Source organism: Panicum virgatum, chromosome 8N, assembly GCF_016808335.1.
Source record: "Panicum virgatum strain AP13 chromosome 8N, P.virgatum_v5, whole genome shotgun sequence".
NCBI lineage: Eukaryota > Viridiplantae > Streptophyta > Magnoliopsida > Poales > Poaceae > Panicum > Panicum virgatum.
This window is the reverse complement of record NC_053152.1, coordinates 41,704,110-41,728,056: the sequence shown is the minus strand read 5'-3', so window position 1 is coordinate 41,728,056 and position 23,947 is coordinate 41,704,110. Positions and strand designations below refer to the sequence as shown.

Sequence of the window (23,947 nt, the reverse complement as noted above, 5' to 3'; positions counted from 1 at the left end):
TATTATAAGAGAGAGAAAGCAAATCCAACATTTGTTTGTACTAGACTCAACATTCATTCAAACCAGGTCAACATTTAAATAATCTAGTCCAATATTTCACGTAAAATGTTGATATTCTCAAATGTAAATGTTGAAATAGGTTTTTGGAAATGCTGATTTTTTTAAAACATAGAAATATATATTGGATCTTATTTTATCATATTAATTCTAAACAATATTATAGTTCAAACATATTTGAAAAAGGACATAAAGTTTAGGAGAAAAGTTAGTTCGAGGTTTTTTTGGAACATGAGTAATAACTCACGATTCGTACCAGCTTCATCTAATCAAAGTATGGTCACATGTCCTAACTCAACACATGCACCCGCGCCCCGCAAAACTGGTTGGCGCCTGCTGCCACTTCGTGGTCCACGCGTCCCCTGTCAGATAGATGGCACAAATATTCTCTCGGTTCATTTGGCTGTGGCCGGTGACCGGTGTTGATTTGTTATGAGAAAAAAACACTGCTAATTGATTGGTAGTCAGTGGCTGGTGCTAATTTAGTGTAAGAAAAAAACACTGCTGACTGATTGACTGACAAGCCAAACGAACAGAGTGTCTAGTAAGAGTAGTGCAAATGGTATGTGAATGATTGAATGGAAATGATTGATTCTCATTGATGAGATCTATACAATATATACCCACCGAACAGACAGGGTGATCGGCTGGTCGCATCACCAGCACTTCCGGTTGATACGAACACAGTATTTGGCGCAGTCAGCGTCGCCACTGTTGCACTGAGAGCAAATCAACGAGTGAGTTCTTTATCTTTTTTCTTGACTTCACTGTATATATGTGTATATATATCCAACATTTTTTATACATATATGTGCATGAAACATGTTTCATTGGATCCTTCTTATTATCGAGATCGATAAATGCCGAGTTCGGATGTACGACTCCTTGAGGAAGTCAACATATTATTACCAAGACCTCATAAACATCATCCAAAAAGCATAGGCTCGTTTCCTCCAAAAACATACAGGAATATCGTCACCTCCAGCCCCGATTGAATTCACCACCCACTGACAGGTACGAATACATATCGCAAATCTACTGTCGTTTTTTAATCAATATAAATATTTCATAACCCATATATATATTATGAGACAGGCGCCAGGAAACAACCTATGTGGATAATACGTTTGTGAGTACATGTTGGATTTTTGCTGCCGCAGCTCAATGTCAACACATGAATACAAGGTACGTACAACAACATTACTAACAATTACTTGCATTTATTTCCATCTAGGTATTAATTCAAAATATTGGTGTTTGCACTTGACAGATTTCTTACATGGAGAATGACCTCATCCAACCAGAAAGAATCAAAGCAATTCAAGAAGCAATCTGTGGATTCATCCTAGATGAAGTCATAAATCCAACTGGAATTTTTTTTGCGAATCCTAGAATAAGTGTGGGTCGAGCGGATCCGAATAAGGACATCAGCGATGATGATGAGGCGCCCAAGGACACTTAGTATCTTGTAAAAATTTGTTGGACAAAACTTAGGTGCACGACGACTTGTAAATATATTATGAATCCCGAATTTATTATTAATATATTTATATTAGAAGTACATATAATATTTCGAGTTTATATAATTATAATAAATATATTCAATTGTATAATAGATATGAATATATACGAATACGCAGATGTGCTAGAATGTGAATACGCAAACATACACAAATACGAATACGCAAAGATATACGAATACGAATTAATTAAAGCCTAAAAAAATGGAAAAAATAGGAAAAAAAATACTTTCGTACCGAGCAGCCTGACCGGTACTAAAATGCACATTTAGTACCGGGCGGCCTGACCGGTACTAAGTGGCCAGGTGGTATTGGGCCGGCGCCCAGTACAAACCGGGGGTTCCGGCCCGATACGTATGTGTATTTTTTTAGCAGAGTCACTTCTCTATTGTGGTGAGTTTACCACTAATGCACAATCATAACCCACATATAAATAAGGGAACAATGACATACATCACAATTACATATATGTCACAGTTAAATATAAAAATTAAGAGATAATTATATATAATATATATCCTTAATTATCCCATGGAACGATATAGGGGCATCAATCTGCCAGAAATATTGCTCGAAAAAACATCTGCCAGAAATAAGAGAATATGGCCATTAATAATTTTGTTGAGGAGGGGATGCTCGAGGAGGCCACCAGGATTCAATTTGCTCACGTGAATCAGCGGACGGTGGTGTCTTGCAGCTACAGAAGGAGATCGGGTGGGGGTAGCTGCCGGTGGTGGGCAGGGACCCTGCTTCGATTTCCAGAGTTGAGGACTTGAGGTGGTGGCGAGTCGGGGCCGGCATCGGCAGTTCTTCGTGGGGGCAGGGGAAGTGCAGAGAGGGGTCAACGCGGCAGGGTCCGCCGGCGGACGCTGCTTCCCGCGGTCCAGGGAGGGGGGGGGGGGGGGGGGGGGGGGGGGTCGACGTTGGGGAACAAGAGATGGAGGGGCGCGGACGGCAGTGCTCCGAGGGGCAGGGGAAGTGGAGGGAGGTGCCGCCGCAGCTGGATCCGGTGGCGGCGCCCGGCGGTGGTGGCGCCTGCGCGGGAAGAGAAGGGCGCGCACGGGAAGAACAGGCGAGGATGACGCGCAGATGGAAACGAGAAGGTGGAGCAGTGAGAAGGTGGGTGGGAAGCGGTGACTGAACACGCGGGCGTGGAAGGAGCAAGACGCGTCGGAGCTGCTGCGTTCGACCGAAATAAACAAGCGGTGGGTGCACGATCTATAAAGAATATTTCTAAATGGGAATGGCTCCGCTCTGAATGTCCATCCGCCCCCATCCCACCAACCAAACACATCCTAAGGGTACCGCTAATTTACGGTTAACCGAGGCTCCCGTACGGTCGATTTTTCGACAGTATTTTTTTTTCCGTTTTTAGAATTTTTTTGTCGTTTTCTGAGAAAAATAATTTCAGACATTTTTTTATGAGTCAAATAATTTTTCAAAGTGAAAAATTGGTGGGTAGAAAAAATTTCAAGAAACAAATTGGTGAGATAAAAAAAATTTACGAGAAAAATTTTGAAAGAGAGAAATTTATCAAATGGAAGAAAAAAAAATGTACATCCAAAAAAAAACTCGGCTATTATTTTCAAAAAAAAATTTGTATGCAAAGAAAAAAACTGAATCTCGGCAGGGGCGGCGCTGGTGGCGAGCGCCGCCGCCCCTGCCGGCGCACCGCGCCTCCCGCAGCGCCCCGCCGCTGCCGCACCCCGCCGCGCCCCGCCGCCGCCGGACCCGCCGCTCGCGCCGCCCGCCCCGCCGCGGCTCGCGCCGCCCCTCGCGCCGCCGGCCCTGCAGTCCCCCCGCGCCTCCCGCCCCGGCCCCGCCGCCGACTCGCCATGGAGCAGAAAGGAAAAAGGAGAAGGGGGCGCCATGCTCGAGATCTGGAGCAGAAAGGAAAAAGGGGAAGGGGGCGCTACTCGAGATCCAGATGGGAGGGAGGGGAGAGCCTGTGTGCAGTGGAAAAGGAAGGAGAGGAGGAGCGCGGAGGATAAAGGCACGTGGATGGAAAAAAATCGACCGCTGGAGGAGGTATGTTACGATCACCCGCAGATTTAGCATCCTGATCCTAAGGGCGTTTGGCCACCAGAGATCAGTACTCTTCATGTCCCAACTTATAACTCTTACTACTTCGAACTGATTTCCTTCATAAAACAAAATATAGAGACATAAGTTACTCTACCCAAATTCAAGTAAGCTCAGCCTGGACATTTCATTTCAGGCTGTGTTTAGTTTCCCCAACTCCTCCAAATTTTCCAAACTTTCCATCACATCGAAACATTAAATATAGCAAATGACCCATGCATGGAGTACTAAATGTAGGTAAATAAAAAAAATTAATTGCATAGTTTTGATGTACGTTGCGAGACAAATTTTATCGAACCTAGTTAGCCTATGGTAGAACAATATTTACCACATATAAACAAAAATTGTTACAATACTTATCGCAAACACTTTTCGCATCTTTTTTACAACTAAACACAGCCTCAAGTACATGAGCAAAATACTGATGTACTACCTCGGAACTGAAAAGTCAATCAACTTGTTAGCTTGATGGGATAGGCATGTGACCAGAGCACTGCCCGAAACAACTCAGAAGGTTCTGAATTTGTCAAAGATAGCTACTGAAAGTCTGAAAGAGGGAGGGGAGGGGGGTGGCTCAGGATCGATCTGCCTTCCAAATGCATGCATTAGGCCACCGAAAGAACAAAGCTAGCAGTGGGTGATTGGCCAATACTCCCTCTATACCCAAAAAACCTGACGTTTAGGACAAGGTTTGAGTCAAACCTTGAGAATATAAATCATGAATACTCCGTAACTCTCAAGTTGTTAAGTTTGAAAATGTAAAAATTATATGAATAGATTTGTCTTGAAAAATACTTTTATGAAAGTATACATATATCACTTTTTGATAAATATTTTTAGAGGAATAAGAAGTCAAAGTTGTGTTTTGGAGACCGTGTCGTTGTCCTAAACGTCAAGTTTTTTGGGTATGGAGGGAGTACACATTTAAGAAACGCTTGGCTCCTCCCTGCTCGAACGGCTAACCTACCATTCGCATAGGTCGTAGTCTACCGTCTCCAATAAATTTCATTTAGTATTTCAAATTAGTAAGATCTCAACGTAAAATTTTTATACGTAAAAAACTAAACACGGCCTAGGTTTACTTCTACAAAATTTATGGTAGGAAGATAGCGATTCCAACGTAAAATTAGCTGTGTTTAGTTTTTTATATGTAAAAATTTTATGTTGGAATTTTACTAATTTGAAGTACTAAATAAAGTTTATTTACAAAATTTTTTGTATAGATAGGTTGTAAATCGCGAGACGAATCTAATGCTGCTAATTAATCTATGATTAATTCATAATTAGCGGATGGTTCCTGTAGCATCACTGTTGCAAATCATATATTAAGTAGGGTCATTAGATTCGTCTCGCGATTTACAGCCCATCTATGTAAAAAAGTTTTATAAATAAATTTCATTTAGTACTCCATACATGTATCCCAACATTCGATGTGATTTTTTTTTGCGTTTACGAGATTTATGTTTAAAAATCTAAACACGCCATAATGTTGGCGTACTACTCTGCCAAAGACCTCGAAAAAGTGGCCGTCGGATAGCGTAGACTTGTCGATGCAGCTCAATCATCCACTGGCCTGACACAAGGTTAGTATAATTTTCTTCAGAAGAAACTATTGAGCACAACCACCGCACCTAGTACGGATGCATATGCAGCTCTTCCCCCTACACATGGAGCGGTTATAAAATAGAAGAAGAGAGGCAAGCACCACCCAAACACTGCATTTAATACCATTGTTCTTTGGAACCAACAAGCAAGTCTGCTTTGCCACAACAAACAGAGTACCCGGGTCCTCTCTTCCTCCACCCATACCAAACATCTGGAGATCAAGAGACTTCTGCAAATACAGGTGCGTATTCTCTGCCTCTCACTCTATCGCGCCTTATCCTTCTCTCATTCTCTCTGATGTTCTTCGCCTCAGTAGCAAAATAAAAACTCGCAGCCACTACGGTATCTAGCACTATGCTGATTTTGCTCCAGTTACAAGTCCCAAACTGCATATGTTGAATCACATAGGATCTGAATTACCGGTAAAAACAAGCAGAGAGAAACAAAACTTTTGCATTTGGATCGTACTGTTTCTTACCAAGATAATAACGAAGAAGCAGTACTGTAGACAGTCTAACTAATGGCCTGTCCGTGCTGAGATTTGGTATAATAAATCCTCTGCTCTTCTTCCTCTCATTGCCGCCGCTGCCGGCCGCCCAGATCTTCTTCCTCCTCGACGGTCGCCCAGTTCTTCCTCCTCCTCGGTGGCTGCGGCCACCCGGAGCGTGCCGCCCATGGCCGGGCACCTCCGACCCCGCCCCAGAACCTTTCAGAACCCCCGCCCCTCCCATCCTCCTGAGCTCCTCCCCTCGCACCTTCCCCTCCCATGGCTGCGCTCCCAGCAGAGAGAACGAGATGGCGAGAGAATGGGAGATCGTTCCACCAGCTTCTACCCAACAACCTGGATGACTCGGATTTAATTACAAAAGGAACCCACGCTCACCAACACAACGGACAGCGCGGCGGACGGCTACACCCTTCTCAGTTTTCATCTCAACTCGTCTCGTCTCTTCCCAAGTAGGGGAGGGGAGGCGCTACTAGAAATACTCCACATCGAATCGGCATCTCTCTTTGATCCGGCAGACTGGTCGTCCTATTGGGGCTCGCGAGGAGGCCGGTTGTTGGCTGGATCGGCGACAATGGGGGCTTTTATATTTTTACCATTATAACGAATGACGCTCATCAAATTATCACTCTTAAAATGACACCTACATCTATACCAGCGGAGAGAAGTTTAAGTTACTTTTTTACCACATTTGCTGATGTGGTAGCCACGGCAGCAGGCCACGCGAGCGCCGAGTCAGCAGTGTGCCAACGTCGTGCTCCCGCCGTTACTGCACGCTGGGCCCGACTCCCGCCTGGGTACGCCCGACCCTCCGACAGAACACCTCGACAGCAAAAACACCGCCGCCAAATAAGCGCCCTACTCCGCCTCCGGCGCCGGCTACCTCTGCCCCTCGCCGCGCGGGTCTCCTCCTCCTCCTCTTTCCTCCAGCACTCCGTTTTCGCGCCGCGTCAGAGGCCCCAACCGCCACCGCAGCCCCCACCCCCGGCCCATGACCCCGCCCCCAGAAAGACGCTCCCCGTCGCGGCCGCCGCCGCACTCGAGTCCGACCTCCTCGCCGTCGTCGCCGAGGACCGCTCGGACGACGCGTGGATCGTGTTCAAGTCCCTGGCCGCGTCCTCCAGCCCGCCCTCGCCCCAAGCCGCTGCCGCGCTCGTCTCCCACCTTGCCGGCGCCTTTGCGGCGTTCCTGAAGGTGTTCGACGAAGCCTGCAAGCTCGTGGTGGAGGAGAAGGCTCCTGCTGAGGCGGCGGCAATGCGCCCTGATCTCGCCGGTGGCCGGTGGCCGGGCCGAGGAGCCACGCCCGGGATCCGGCCAGGCGCACCCCTCCCTCTCCCTTCCCTCTCGCGCGGGCGACGGCCGGCGCGCGACGGCTGGTGCGCGCCAGAGACCGCGGCGGCCTGCGCACCGCGGCGGCGAGCCAGCGGCGGGCGTGTGCGGGGGCCGCGGCGGCGACGCAGGCGCAGACGCTATGGCGGCGTGGCCCACGCCGGCGCTCGCGGGCAGGCTGCGGAGCAGGCGCGCGGCGGCGGGCTCGAACAGGAGCGGCGCCCTGTAGCTGGCGGCGAGCTCGGCACGCGCGCCCTGCAGCTGGCGGCGAGGACCTCCTCCACGGCGGCCATGGCGAGGCGAGGCGGCCTCCTCCTCCCTCCCCATCTGGCGGCCTCCGCGCTCCGCCCCTGCCGCCCGTGGCCATGGCGGCTCGGCACGGTGGCCTTGGCGGCGCGGCACGATGGACTTGGCCTCCGGATCCAGGCGCGCGGCGGCGTCCATGGCCTCCGCCCTTCATGTATGCTACGGGTTGATGAGCTAGATACATTGCTTGATGCTCTGGGATTCAGCAAGAAGGGATTTTTCAAGAATCTGGTCAGCGGGTACCTAAAATCAAGCACAGGGTCCAGCGTGCAGTAACGGTGGGAGCACGACGTTGGCACACTGCTGACTCGGCGCTCGCGTGGCCTGCTGCCGTGGCTACCACATCAGCAAATGTGGTAAAAAAGTAACTTAAACTTCTCTCCGCTGGTATAGATGTAGGTGTCATTCTAAGAGTGATAATCTGATGAGCGACATCCGTTATAATGGTAAAAATGTAAAAACCCCGCGACAATGGGGGGCGCTGTCGCAACCGGAGGAGGTGGTGGCGCTGGTCAAGCTGCGGGTGGCGGCGAAGCAAACCAAGCGCCATACCATATCCCGCCCGAGGAGCACAGGGCCTTCGCCTACTCCACGCTCTAGAAGATCTCCCAGTTCTTCCTCCTCGGTGGCCGCGGCCGCATGGAGCTCACCGCCCATGGTCGGGCGCCTCTGACCCCACCAATGGCGGGCTTAGAATTTAGGAGGTGTGTATTCAAAATTTCAAGTAGTAGTGAATTTTTTTATAACTCAAATCATAAACTAGTAGCACATAATCGATTGAGTACCAATAACACAAATTATTCATAATTTGAAATGATTCAATATATATATATATATATAATAGTTGTACTAAATGATTAATATATCAAAGTGGGAAAATATGAAATAAAAAAGGATAAAATTGTAAAACAACTAATGGCATTTACAAGAATGCTTACAACTTACGAGATAACTTTGGGTTCCTTCATGACTTTAAAATACTTGATAATGTCCTCATCCTTCGCTTGCAAGAAGAATTCACTGGTTCAACTGACTCAACGCTCACTGGTTCATCATCTTCAATTATTGGGGGTTCAACTGGCTCTACTCAACTCTCACTGGTTCATCATCTTGAATAATTGGCCCACTGCTACTCTGTTCTTGGAATACCACCATTTGCAGCTGGCTTTCATTGATAGTTGGAGAAACACCCAGCTCAGATTGTCTTTTTTTTTTGCAGTTCTTTCCAAAAAAGATCTCGAAACAGTAGTGGTACTGCCACCCTTCCATCTTTTCATGATTCAAACCTACATATTACAATACAAGCAATCAAGTTTCAGAAATTGATACATAGCATTGCAACAACCTTTTCTACATCTATGGGACCATCACCCATATTACCTAGCAATTCTGCAATTGATACGCAGCACCCGGAGCTTGCTGCCCGGCTGGCCGCCCTTCGTGCCCGCCTGCCTGCGCTGCACGGAGCGAGGCCAGGAGCTGCGTCGAAAAGGGCAGAAGGGAGCCAGGGAGCAGGAGCAGGCGGCCGCTCATGCTCCTGCGCGGCTGCGCCAATCGGCTCGGCTCCTGCGCGTCATGGGCCCCGTTTGGTTTCCTAGAATTATAGGAAATTAACACTTTGACCCCTAATTATGTGTCAAACTAAGTCAGTTTACAAAACCAATTCTAAAACCCCCATGCTAGGAACCCTGAAAAATCTAGTGAGGCATTTGACCGCGTAATTAGAGGATGGTTACTGTAGCAGCACAGTAGCCAATCATTGTCAATTACCATTATTAGATTCATCGCGAAAAATTACACCATCCCTGAAAAGGTTTTGCAAATAAATTTCATTTAGTACTCCATGCATGAGAAATTCTCTTCTCAAGAATCATGTACTATAACCAAACAAGACCCTGTGCTCTTTCCCATGCTGGCGTGTGCAGGTGTGCTGCGCACCTGCCTCAGTCCTAGCTGCCACCACCACCGCTCAGGGGCCTGCAGCTGCTGGGCAGCAACCGCTAGGGTTGGGATGGGATCGGCAGTCACGAATTGGGGGCGCCGTGTCTATTCATCACGCGCGCGGGTGCGAGCGCTCCTATCGCAGAAGGAAGAGAAGGAAGAAGCGCCGCCATTGTTGATCTTCCTCGCGGAGACGAGCGCGCCGTTGAGGGGTGGGCGGTGGGGGAAGGTCGACCGGGGGTCTGGGTAGTGGAGGGCTAGGGATGGCACCCGCGGATGCGGGTTCGGGTTTGACGAAAACTCGCCTGCAGACAAATCCGCTGGGTCTGGGAAAAGCCGGCCGCAGGCAGACCCGCGGGTGCATTTCTGCACCAGAAATGCACCCCCACCCGCCGGGTTTCGGGTGGGTTTCGGGTGCCCGCCGGTGTGGCAACAGATCCTTGTACTCCACTACCTTCCGCCTGCATGTAGGGTGTGGCAACAGATCCTTGTACTCTACTACCTTCCGCCGTGCTGCGGGCCTGTGGTGGCGGCCTGCCTTCTTGCTGCGCCGGCGAGGCGCGGGGAGGGGGCGAGGGGCTGAGGCGAGGTGTGGGCGCGGGCACCGGCACTGGCCGCCGGTCGCTGGGAATGGGGACGATGGAGCGCCGCCGGCCGCTGGCTGCCTGCCTGGGCGAGGACGCGAGGTCGGGGCCTCGGGGCGTCGGGCTGCAGGCGGATGCCTGCTGGGGAGTGGGGAATGGGGATTGGAATTTAGGGTTTAGGTCCAGGTATTTATACGTTGGACATTGTAAATGGGCTGGGCCAATGCTATTGGGCCGGGATTTATAGGGATGGTGCGGGTGCGGGTGCGGGTGCACCCGTGGGTTAAATTTGGAATCCGCACCCGCATCCACCGGGTCTGAAATCCGTGGGTACCTGCATCCGAGGGTGCAATTGCCATCCCTATGGAGGGCGGCGGCAGACCTTTAGGGTTTCGGGTTGCCGGGGCTTTCAATGGCCGGCGGCCGTAGAAGAGGGGTTCTGGGCGGCGCAGGACCGAAGGTGGCGGCAGTTCGGCCGGCGGAGGGCTCAGCGGCGCTGGAGCGCAACCGGGCGGGCGGGGCCGGACAACCGGTGGGCGGTGGCCGGCGGCGGGGGCGAGAAGATGGCGCGGCGACGGCTGGGCGGCGCGGCGATGGGCTCGGTTAGTGTAGCGGCGGCGGAGGCCGCCGGAGTCGGAGGCGGCGGTGGACGGCGGGGGCGCTCGGCCAATCGCAGAGGGCGACGAATAGACGTCCCCAATTGGGAGAGATCGACGGGAGGGAGCTGGGCTGTGGCAAGTGGGCATAGGAGACGTGCGTGACCGTGAGGTGGGCCGTGGGCCAAGGGGAGGTCGTGGGCTATTTTGGTGGGAGTCAAAGAAGAGAAAGATATGAGTCCATTTATGCTTATTAGGATGGTTTTTTTTTGTTTTTCTGTATATACTTGAGAAATACCTATGTATACAAATTTTTTGGCCAAAAATAATGGGTATTCAACTGAATACCTTTGCTCCATATTGGGGCCGCCCATGGACCCCACCCCAGAGCCCCGTCCCTCCCATCCTCCCGAGCTCCTCCCATCTGGGCGGTCGGCAGCGGCGGTGACGAGATGAAGAAGAGCTAGGAAAGGAGAACAATGGACGGAGGAAGGGGATGACATGTGGGGTCCACATGTCAGTGAGTAGAGAGAGGATTACAACAGGGGTATCTTGGTCTATACGGTACCACGGACGCCTGCACGTGGGCCCAAGGTCTTCGAAGACATAGAAAATGACATGTTTGAAGGTTTAAACGAATTGTAATGGTATCGTTCGAAATAGGTGAATTGTAATGGTATAATTTAGAAGTTGCAAAATTATAATGGTATGGATCTAATTAACCCAATAATTAATTTTGTTACAGTTACAGACAAAATCAAACTCCTAATAATGGCGGCCGTCCTCGATTCTTTGGCATCCTACATCCAAAACATGCTCGTGGAGATGGCCAAGGAAGAGGTGCATTTGCTGCTTGGTGTCTCCGGGGAGATTGACAAAATGGGTGTCAAGCTTGGAGACCTCAAGAACTTCCTTGCCGACGCTGATCGGAGGAACATCACTGACCTAACTGTTCAGGAATGGGTGAGAGAGCTTCGGGACACCATGTATGATGCTACTGACATCCTTGATCTGTGCCAGCTCAAGGCCTTGGACCAAGGTCCAAGGCGTGACTTAGGGTGCTTGAACCCATTGCTCTTCTGCATGCGGAATCCTCTACATGCACATGACATTGGCAACCGTATCAAGAACCTGAACAAGAGGCTAGATGCCATCAAGGACCGTAGAGATTCATTAAACTTAAGCGATCTCAAACCCTATGAGGACAATGAAAGAGCGGTGGTACCATCTCGTTCTTGTACCCGTGAGACGTCAGGGGAGCTCAATGAGTCTAGTTTGGTCGGTGTGAATATTGGGAAGGACACGAGAAATCTAGTGGAGATGTTGACAAAGGACAAGCAAACCCGTTGAGATTACAACAGCATAATGGTTTTTGCGATTGTGGGAGTTGGTGGGATTGGCAAGACCACCCTCGCCCAAAAGATTTTCAATGATTACGTCATCCAACAAAAGTTCACGAAAAGAATGTGGTTAAGTGTCAACCATGACTTCAATGAGACAGAGTTATTGAGGAGAGCCATCACTGAAGCTGGGGCAGACCATGCAACAGGAGATGCAAAGACAACACTTGAACGGATCCTCAAGGAAGCTGTGAATGGACACAAAACCTTGCTGGTCATGGATGATGTTTGGGACCACCATGCTTGGGAGGATGTGCTCAAAACTCCATTGTTCAACGTCCTAGATCGAGGCAGCCGTGTTCTCGTAACTACAAGACATGAAACAGTCGCTCGAGGAATGAAGGCTGTGGAGCCCTACCACCGTGTCGACAAATTAGAGCGGGAAGATGCCTGGTCTTTGCTCAAGAAGCAGGTCAGTTCATTAATATATGCGTTAACTTTTTATCATGATTATGTATTTATGTAGCTTTTATTCATCTGCAAAACCTCTATTATGTGTCAATTACCCATTTTTAAGCAACTGTGCTAAATGATGTTTTTCAGATAGAGAATAAACCGGCCTCTATATCCACCTCATGGATATATAAACCCAAGCACTAAATGATATGCCCTCTGTTTTCTACAATACATATTCTATTTCGTTAGAATAAGCCTCTGACTAACTATTACATCATTAGTATTTCCTTCTATGATATAATATTAAAATCGTCCATATTTTCAATACAAATCTTGTAGCATCCATTCTAGTTCAAACTAAAATTTATTGAAGTAATGGTTGTCAGCGTCATATTTCTGACAAAACAAAAAAAAAAGCTCATAACTTTAAAAAGTGGAAGCATTTTACCCTAAGTGTATTAACAATGGGAGGAGTTGATATTTTAATCCTTGGTAGTACTGAAAACCTTGGATGAAGTGAAGATAAACAGCTTTAGGTTCACACAGGTTATTCTTCCAGTTCCAAAATGTAAGCCATTTAATACTATCCTAGGTCTTATTACAAATACACACCAACATCTACAATGAAATCAGTTTTGTTAAATCCACCATCAAATATATTATTTTACGCCTCTCATCTAGGCACAGATATACTATTTGTTCATCTACGTACAAACACACACCAACATCTACAATTAAATCAGCTGCTTGGCCTCGTCGCGCCTTCAAGCTTAGGCAGGCAGGGTCTGAGCTCGGCATGGCGTTGCATGAGCAGTGGCAATAGTTGGAGCAGCAACTAAGGAACAAATAAATTGAGATTCATCAAGACAAATACACAATTAATTCATTGGATAGTTGAAGTGGGTGGGTACGTTTATCTCAAATGCACCATTAAAAACTCGATTGAATCTTATAGTAACAAAATAAAGATTGTCTTGGTGTGAGATCAAAACATTGGATCTTAGTATAGATTGACGAAATGCCATAATGTCTTTATTAGTTATGGGAGTAAGTTTGATAATTTTCTTAGTTAGTAGTCCTTGTGTGTGTGTGTCTATATATATAAAAGATGGTGGTCAAAATTTTGTGTTGTAGAATGGAAAGTTAAGCTAGATCTATAATTTTTTTAATAAGAGAAAAGTCTCTATTGCCCCCCTGAACTTGTCACCGAGTTTTAAACCCCCCTAACTTCAAAACCGGACATCCTGCACTTCGAACTCTTGAAACCATTTGATTTACCTCCTGGGACCAAAACCACCCTGGTTTTCACCACAGCAGAGCTGTTTTCCTTTTTTTTTCTCCCTCTAACTTTCATAGCAAGGAAAAAATAGTTAAATGGGTCTTAAAATTATGAATATTTTTACAAATGTTACGTAGGTGATACGGAAACTATTTTAACTATTATTTTTAGTTGGAATGCAAAAAAAAATTGAAATATAAATATTTGAATATGGATAAAATTTAAGTTTCAATGACTTTTTAGGGTGTCAAAATGTGCTGCAAAATTTACCAAATTTGAAACCTAAGGTTCATTTTGAACTTAGTTTAACATGTTAATTCTATTTCACACATGTTCCACAAAAAAAATTCAAAAGTTTATTAAAATAATCAAATTTGGTGCAAATATTCCCTTTATGAACAAATTTGAAATATTCTTGAAATATTTCTATGGAACATTAGTCAACTAAAATTAACATGATAAACTAAATTGAAAACAAACCTTAGGTTTCAAGTTTGGTAAATTTTGGAGTACGTTTTGATACCTAAAAATTTTAAAAAAAAACTTAAATTTTACCCATATTCAAATATTTATATTTCAAGATTTTTGCTTTCCAACTAAAGACAATAGTTAAAATAGTTTCCCTATCACATACTCTATCTCTGTAATAAATTTTCTAATTTTTAGATCATTTAACTATTTTTCTTCTTCCTATGAATGTTGGAGGGAGAAAAAAAAGGAAAAACCGGTCTGCTATGGCGAAAACCAGGGTGGTTTTGGTCCGGGGGATAAATCAAATGGTTTCAAGAGTTCGGATTGTAGGATGTACGATTTTGGAGTTAAGGAGGGATTTTAAAAATTTGGTGACAAGTTCGGAGGAGCAATATAGACTTTTCTCTTTTAGTAAAGTTTGTATTAGCCCTGAACTTGTGACCAAGTTCAAAAATCCCCTAGAACTAAAAACCAGACAACTACAACCTATAACTTAAAAAAGGACAAATTACCCACCTATAATAATTCAAAGTGGTTTATGCAGTGGGTTTTTGTTGATATGATATGCAAGACCCACCCTATAACTTTCCCCTCTCTCACGTACATGTGGCCACCACTCGTCATCACCTCTCTCTTGTCTTCTCTCTTTATCTCACTTCTCGGTGCTGCCTCTCTCTCTCATCATCTTGGCACAATGAGCAAGGCGGACCTGATAGCAGCTCCATCTTCATGATGCTCGGCTAGTGATGGGTTGATGTGAGCAATGCGACCCTCATGCTATCCCGGGGCCAATGCCATTAAGTCAGCCACCCGAAGGTGCCGACATCCATGCATGTAGACTGACTCGGTCATAGCTTTATCATGGCACTTTTTAGATTGGTCCCTAAAAACAACAAAATCAGAACTTAGTCTTTATCTATAGCAAGGAAATCTTATGGAAAAATCCCATAAAAGGATTCTATGCAGACATGTGGGGCCTTTGCCACATTAGCAAAACAACCATAAAAACCACTTTAATTAAAATTAAATGGCACAAGGTAATTTGTCATATTTTTAGAGATAAAGGGTGTAGTTGTCTGTTTTTTTTAGTTATGAGTGTCTTTTGAACTCGGTCCCAAATTCAGGGGCTAGACATTTTTTGGCATACGGATGAACCACATAGTTTAATTTCTGACATCGTCAAAGGAAGTCTTGCACATGCATAGTGGTAGGTCCCATAGTTAATTATTACAATGAACTGCTTGCAGGTAGTTGGAGATGAAAATGATGAACATAAGATTGATATGCTGAAGGACATTGGAATGGGAATTATAGACAAATGTGATGGTTTACCGCTTGCTGTCAAAGTAATGGGAGGACTCCTGTGTCAAAAAAGGGCAAGACGAAGTGATTGGGAAAATGTTCTGAATGATTCTGTATGGTCAGTATCTCAAATGCCAGAAGAGCTGAACAGTGCAATATACCTTAGCTACCAACATTTGCAACCTAGCTTGAAGGCTTGCTTTCTGCACTACTCCCTCCTCCCAAAGGGCACGGTGTTATTCGTTCATGACATTGTTGGCATGTGGATTGGTGAAGGATTTGTTCATGGAAACTCACGTGAATTGGAAGTAACAGGAAAAGAGTACTATGATGAGTTAATACTGAGGAACCTTATAGAGCCTGATATAAATTATGTTGATCAGCTGGCTTGCAATATGCATGATGTTGTCCGCTCATTTGCTCAATATGTGGCCAGATATGAAGCATTAGTAACCCAGAATAGTGGAATTGATACTACTGGTGCAACTAATCCACTGAAGATACTTCGGTTATCACTTGAAACTGAAGGATCAAAAACAAGTGAGTTAGAGTGGAGTTCCTTGAAAGCACACACATCACTGAGAACACTAATATCGGTTCGACATATAAAGATCAATCCTGGTGATACTTTGGCTTATTTTTCAAGTTTACGGAGCCTGCATATTCAATCAATAGAATTTGATGCATTAGCCAAATCTTTGTGTGAACTCAGACACTTGAGGTATTTGTCCATACAATACACCAAGGCATCTAGTCTACCAGAAAACATTGGTAAGATGAAATTATTGCAACACATTAGTCTTGCAGGTTGTGAAAATTTGGCAAAACTTCCTCGTAGCATTTCAAAGTTACAGCAATTGAGGTATCTTAACCTTAACGGCACAAGTATAAATATGATACCTAGGGGTTTTGGTGGTCTAACTAATTTGAGAAAATTATATGGGTTTCCAACCCACATAGATGGTGATTGGTGTAGTTTGGAAGAATTGGGGCCTCTCTCCCATCTCATTAGGCTACATATAAGTGGCCTAGACCATGTACCTTTGTCCTCATTTGCCACTAAGGCCAGGATTGGTGAAAAGATACACCTAAGCTATCTGTTGCTAAGTTGCACCAGTAGGTATCAAGATGATGGGCAATTAGTAAATGGGGAAGAAGGCATCTCTGAGAAAGAGCAACAACAAATCGAGGACTTATTTGATGAGCTCTGCCCTCCAACTTGCTTAGAGTTTCTTCAGATCAGAGGGTATTTCGGAAGGCAGCTCCCAAGGTGGATGAGGTTGCCAACAGTTCAACCCCTTGGGTGCTTGAGGATTCTCATGTTGGAAGACTTGCCTTGCTGCACGGAGCTCCCTGATGGCTTATGCCGGCTTCCCTGCTTGGAGTTCCTACAGATTCTGCGTGCCCCAGCCTTGAAGCATATTGGGCCAGAATTCTCGGGCTCTCCGGATAACTTAGGTTCTGTTTCTAAAGCTGAGGTGCTTCAAAGCCCTGAACTCGAGAGGATCAGTAATCTGCCGAAGCTGACGAATCTCTTTATCTCTTTATGCCCGAGGATGAAAATCTTGGAGGGTGTGCCTTCTCTGCAGAGACTCGAGCTGGAGGATTATGACATGGAAACACTCCCCAGATACTTGCAGGAAGTAAGCCCTAGGCATTTGCAGTTACTCTGCTCCTTATCGCTGCTCACCTCCATAGCGACTGGAAAATGGAGCCCTGAGTGGGAAAAGTTCAGCCACATCCAGCAAGTCATGGCCTATGCACACGATTACGACAACGACATTCCTAGGAAATTTTACATGTTGTACACAAGAGATCCTTTCAGCTTGGAGACAAATATCAGCCTCTCAGCCTACGACTCTGATGGCTCTGAGATGATGGGCTGTTTGTAAAAGAGGAAGCAAGGAAATGGTGCACTCAGCCGTACTTTCTGCCAATGGCCATGGTAAATTAACTCTGTAACAACTTCATCTGATGCATTTCATTTCTGATACTCTGCTTTGCTTCATCTCAATCTCTTCTCAGACACCTTTCCTCCGGTTGATGTCAATTCATTCAGTCTCCTGCAGGCCGCCTAGCATGCGCCCGATTTCCTTACCGCGTAACATGTCCCGTTGAAGATGAGTGTCCGTTGGAGGACATGCATCTGGGGACAAACGTCAGCCCTCTGCCTAAGCTTCAGGTAAATTTGGCTCCATCCTCAGAGGACATCTCATGCTGCTGACTGCTTGTGAATGTGCTTGACACTTCATCACTCGTACGTTGCAACTTGCTCCCTGTTCCATCGATAGTACTAACATATTTGATCAATGGTGCAGGCGCAGTGCCTACGGCTGCTTGGTTCTCTTGTTGCGTCGAGCGTGCTTGCACTGAAAGGAAGCCAACCACATCACCTCCTCGTTAGATCAATTCATCCAAGGAAGGACCCGTGTGTTCAGCGTGTAAAATAATTTTTCAGGGCAGATACAGGAGGCAGCAGCAACCAAACGGAACATCAAGGGTGTAGTGTCATAGTGGATTAGGGCCTTTGGGATGAACTGCATTTGTGCTGCCATTAACTTTATGAAATCTCTATTCCTTTCACTCCAGTACAGAGATGATGGTATAAATTGTGACATCAGATGCTAGGAGTCCAGACTTGCACCCTCTGCCAGCTGCCCGTGCCCAAAAAAGTTTTTTTTGCTGTTCATCCAAAGGACATTCAGGCATGATGAGCAATTTCCTTGCTCCATCGATAGATCCGTGCCTCGACAGCTCAAAACCATTTCCTGACTCTATCACAATTTTTTAACCTTATTTTAAGAATATTTTAAGTTTAACCCGATACAGACTAATTTGCACCGTATAGCCTATTTGGTCGCACCATTGGGCTTGGCGCGATAGGTAGCCTCTGTCGCGCCATGCAGTGGCGCGACAGGATCGCTATGCTGGCAGGCCGGCCCGGCGCTGCGCCAAGGGAGAGCTGACATGACCACCCTATCGCGCCACATGCACTGGCGCGACAAGGCTGTGCCGCCGCGCCAGCCTCGCGCACAGCCCAGAATGGGTTGTATTCCTGGCAGCGGCACAGTCTTATCACGCCAATTCGGTTGGCGCCACAAGCTCTATTTGTCGCGCCAGTTTGGCTGGCGCGGCCTAGAATGGGCTGTATTTCTGGCGGGCTGTTGCGGCGGCACAGTCGCGACAAGGCTTTCACAGAAAAGATCTCAGTTTGGCTTTCTGGTGCTTCTCACGGCGACGAGGTGCTTGTCACTTTCTCAGCACCCAGGTTCCGGCAGCAGGGACTGGATGTTGTTCAATGCAACCGCAAGGACCATCAACACGGCATCGAGTAATGATGTGTCTTTATTTCACAAGGAATGGCCCCCATTGAGTTCAACCCAAAAAAAAAAACAAGGAATGCCCCGTCGAAATGCCCTGCCAGTCATGTCATAAGCTTCTTGGAATGTCAAATTGCTGGTAAGATTTCTCAAAAACACCTGCAAGTGCCTAATGTCATGAACAGCTCCATGTGTTAAAATTGTTTGAACCACAGGAAAGATCCCACCGATCTGGTCATGACCTCAAAAAAAGCTCTCTAGCTTAGGCCATTACCTCGTTGCTACAATAGAACACATTATTGAGGCAACACTTGATCCTGAAATTATCCTAGGCAGAAGTTTATGTTCTACCAGGGTTTTCACATTACAGTTAAAACACATTAATGCACAAGTTCGAAGGGGTAAAGAAGCAACTACAAAGTACAAACACAACATGGTTTGATCACAAGCACAATTAGTCCATCACAAGCTCAAATAGTCCATCAGAAGCACATATAGTCTGTCACAAACGTAGATAGTGCATTACAAACAGAAATAAGTCTCTAGGCTGATGGACACACAGATACATGCTACAACGGCCATCTACCGGCGGCGACGGCGTGTTACGGCGTCGTGCACGTTCAAGCTCCGTGGGCAGAACATAGGTGGTACCAACATCGGTCCGCTCACGTGCACGACGAGGGTGACGTGGAGGGGCCGGAGTCTGCAAGGTCTGCACGGGACAAATTAGCTTAGTGTGCCGCACCAATCAATATCCTATTGATTTTTGCAACAAATAGAGACCAAAAAATGTTACCTGGCTAGATTCCCCTTGTGTCTGCGTGCATGGTGGAGCATCTGTGACATCCCAACAACCTCAAAGTCTGGGTCCTCATCTCCCGAGTCACCTTGTGCGTCGGACTCCTCGGTTTCTTGGGGTGATTGTATAGCTTCCCCTGGAAGCGGCACGGGAACCCATCCTCGATGTTGAACGCGAAGGGGTTCCAGCGGTGTCTTGACGTAATGAATTGGCGTCCGCCTGCTGGAAGACGTGTCATGTGCAATTGAAATTCCCGCAGCATGTGGCCCTAGGCCAAATGCCTCGTCCGGCCTAGCCATGCAGTTCAGCTTCGCGGCCATCCGCTTGCAACTCCGGCGGACTCTCTGCAGGAGTGACTGATACGTAACTCCAAATATATTTTGACAAATGTGTGATAGTGTCAAAAAAATCATGGCTAGCTAACCTCGTCGTCTGTTCCCAAAAAAAAGAAAAAGAAAAAAAAACTAACCTCGTCATCGGGGTGCGGCCACTCCTACAAAATGAAGCACAAATGGGTTAGAAACACCAATTACCGTGAAACTAACCAAAGTTTGCTAAACGTCGTAATAAGTACCTCTAGACCACCACGGTATGGCCGTTCTACTGGAAACCTCTCCGAAATCCAGATTTGCAATAGATATATATGCACGACCTCCTAGGTTAGAGTTGCTTGCAACCCACTGACATGCGTCACAAAGCTGTCGATACAACCAAGCAAGTTTTGCCGACCCCCAGTTGTATTGTGCAATGTTTTCCCACTGCTGACCAATAATAGGAAGTATCATCCATGATATAGTATTACCCGAACCATCAGGAAAAAAGGAGCCTCCAAATAGGTGCCACAACCAAACACGTGCATGCCGCTCTACCAGTTCCTAAGGTGCTCATTGAGGGCAATGGTTGAAATTCTGCCTTAGCCAAGCTGAGCTCACCATGAGGTCTTTCTGTCCTTCACTCCCTCTGGCAGTTCTAGTGGACGAACCCCAATCAACGACTCAACCATATCTCTCCATCCATCATTCTGTATTTCCCTTCAGAGGTAGTCCAAGAATCATTGTCACATCTTGCATAGTGATGGACACTTCCCCGCAAGGCAAATGGAAAGCATGTGTCTCCGGCCTCCAACGATCAACAAAAGCGGTCAAAAGCGGTGAATCCATCACTGGCAGACCTGCGCACACAACCCGAGCAAGAGGCAACAACCCAGCTCGGCGAAGGTACAACACATACCGCTCATCCCACCGGAGAGGCGAGTGCGTATGTGCACAGAGGGGCTGCAGCACCTGAAATGGGAAAATAGAATGTCAGTTCATGTATCATGAATGGGAATGCTAGAAATGTTGGCATTGCAAAATAATTGAAATAAATTGGATATTTACATTATAACCTACAATCATTCTACCTTGTTCAGACTTTAGACTATCGCTAGAACATTAACCCCAAGAAAATTCACTATATTGACACTAGCCTGACTACACATGAAGGCGATGGCCGATGGGAAAGATAGCCTCACCGAAGCAGTACTACACGTGAAGAAAATTCACTATATTGACTACTAGATTCACTATATTAACCCCAAATGAAATGTTGTATCGGGCATGTTTATTTGCACCACTAGATGAAAAGCTTGTTTTTTATGTAATGATCTAACCTAATTGTGTTGTACTCCAAATCAAGACATGGAACCTGACCCAAGGGGTTCAAATATGCAACTATTGTGTACATACTTCGAAAAAGGAAGTAAACTACGAGTACGAGATTCCTAAGATTTATTTAGGGCTTTGGTGATAATAAAGTTATTGTTGTCAAAGGTTTGTTCTAACAAAATGAAATAAGCATGATTTTAACAGGGGATCACGTTCTATACATGTGACACTAAATTTTAATAATAACAAATGGATCCAGTTGTTAACTATAGAAACTGGTTGAATTGGTAATTTCTTTTGACATTTTAGTAGGCAATACATGATTTTTTTTTGTTCTCAAACATGCATCACTTGATTCTCAAACATGCCATACCGGAAACATGCTATGCTTCAAGGTGACTCCTGAGGAGGTGGCACTGCAAAAGAACTGAAATAATAAGTTGATAGAAACCACTGACCTCCCCTTCGTCAGCTAGTACGTGTGCGCGGTGCTTGGCGTCATAGAAGGTCTCCAGTAGGGGGAACATTTGATGAGCCATCCTGCATAGACGAAACAAAGCGCCAGTAGTACCAACAATAAATGAAGACAATGAAACTGCACATACATGACTTCAACATGGGCTGGCTTCAACATGCTTAACTACCAACTACCTAACCCTAAAAAATGCAATATTTAAGACATGCAACTAATTCCTCTCATTAAAATCGGGAGCAGAGAACCATTTGAGTGTCACCTAAACCTCTAATTACCAACTACAACACCATTCTTCAAATCAGAACGCTAACCCTAATCAACAAAAAAAACACTAATATCTACCAATGTACCCGATAAAACGAAGGGAACACTATGTAAGAAACGATCAAAGAAGACACTATGTTTTCAAGACACAAATATTAGAACACGTCTCCAAAACATATTTCCAGACATTACGGTTTGAAACGCATCTCCAATAAGGTCTTCCAGGCTTTGGAAAAACAAAATGCGTCTCCAATGATGACTTATCCCAGACGCGTCATTAGAAACGCGTCTGCGATGTATTAGAGACGCGGCTAAACAAAACGCGTCTGCTTTACGCAGAGTATAGGAGATGCGTACTTATCCGAGACACGTTAATTCTAGACGCATTTTAAGGAAAACACGTCTGCAAAAGGCTACATATACAGACGCGTTTTGAGAAGCCCTATCTTCACTCGCTCTCTTCCTGTTGTGCTCCGCTCTGCTTTTTGGGAGCCGGCGATCGTCTGGCCAGCCGGGCGCGGCACAGTGGACAACCAGCAGGCCGGCCGGTGACCTACCCGTGGAGCACCGTATACCCACGCCACGCCTCGTCGTGCTCCATCGATCGCGCCTAGGTAGCTAGCCCCGGCTCCACACGCGCCGCGCGCGCCACCGCCGCCGGGGGCCTCCCACCGCCATTGGACCCTCCCGCGCATCACTGCCTGCCCGCCGCCGCGCATCACTGTCATCGTCGTTGCGGGCGGCCAGGCAACAGCTCGCCACGCACGCTCGGTCATCGTCGTTGTTTGGTCGTCGCCGCACATCATCAGGCAGCCACCTCTGCATCTCGTCATCTGCGACGTCGTCCAATTAGGGGACGGTGGCTGCCCTCTGCATCTCGCCGTGCTGGTCTCTCCTCCCCGGCCAAAAAGGTGACTTTTTTAATTGTTCATTCATGCACAAATAGTTCAAATAATTTATATTATGTACTTAATATGTATATGTAATTATATATATTGAATATATTCAATTTGTTGAATAATATTTTTTTATTTTGTTGTTGTAGTCTTCTGGAGCCATTAACTTGTTAGCATCACCTTGCGCCGCACATCCCCACGGCTTTGTCACTAGCTGCATAGCTAGCCCCCAAGGTGAGATTTTGAAATTCATGCGTAACTCTATTATTGATACTTGTATTGCTTTATTTATTATGCACAGCTTCATGAATAAATTTTAATTTTATCATGCTTGAATATGTAGATGGCAGACCGGACGTGGATGTACCTTAAGAACCGCACGTGTGTTGACTGGTTTGAAGTCATTCATAGATGCAGCAGAGACAGATCAGTTGAAGCAGGGCAAGTCCGCCATAAGTTGTCCATGTGTTGACTGTGAGAATGACATATAGTTCTCAGGTTCAGTTCATGTCCATGCCCATTTGATCATTCGAGGTTTCATGGATGACTACATTTGTTGGATTATGCATGGAGAAGAAGGTTGTAATGTTCGAGACCTTGAGGCCGACCATATGCATCAAGAAACCGCTTGTAATGAACAATCTGGAAAATTTTATGCTTGTCAAGATGAGGAGGAAGTACACTCTGACAATCAGGCTGTTGGGAATGATCTTAAAGACGATGACCTAATACAAATCAGTGACAACTATGTCCATGTGGCTGATCAATTGGAGGAGATGGTGTGTGATGCCATGGGGTACTATGGGCATACTATTTTAGAGTTCGAGAAACTGAAAAAGTTGGTGACAGACATGAAGACACCACTCTATCCGGGCACTAGCAGTAGAAGCTGAAAGCTGCTGCTGCTAGTGCTGCTGCTGGGAAGGCCTTTGCTAGTGAGAAGAAGAAGGCCTCTGCTGGTAAGAAGAAGAAGGCGGCTTCTACTGCTGCCAAGGAATCCAAGAAACAACCATCAAATGTATGGACCAAAGCACACCCCAAATTCACTTATGGACAAGCTATTCTAACAGAGGCAGAACTACTTGTCACTGGACGTTTCACAGTTGAAATCCACAATTACTACATGAAAGGTTGTCAGGGAAATAAGAAAAATGGCATTGTGGTCAAGTACAGG

At 46.3% G+C, this 23,947-nt stretch overlaps 1 long non-coding RNA gene and 1 pseudogene across 1 annotated transcript; one reads left to right on the top strand and one right to left on the bottom strand.

The window, feature by feature from the left end:
* Positions 1-1,990: 1,990 nt before the first annotated feature.
* LOC120686468 lies at positions 1,991-2,484 on the bottom strand. Its single transcript, XR_005680199.1, has 2 exons — positions 2,246-2,484; positions 1,991-2,160 (listed from the first exon to the last, which is right to left on the bottom strand). It is a non-coding gene; the product is annotated as an uncharacterized LOC120686468 (long non-coding RNA).
* A 5,391-nt stretch (positions 2,485-7,875) lies between these two features.
* Positions 7,876-18,081, top strand: LOC120685960 (annotated as a pseudogene).
* The last annotated feature ends 5,866 nt before the right edge of the window (positions 18,082-23,947 follow it).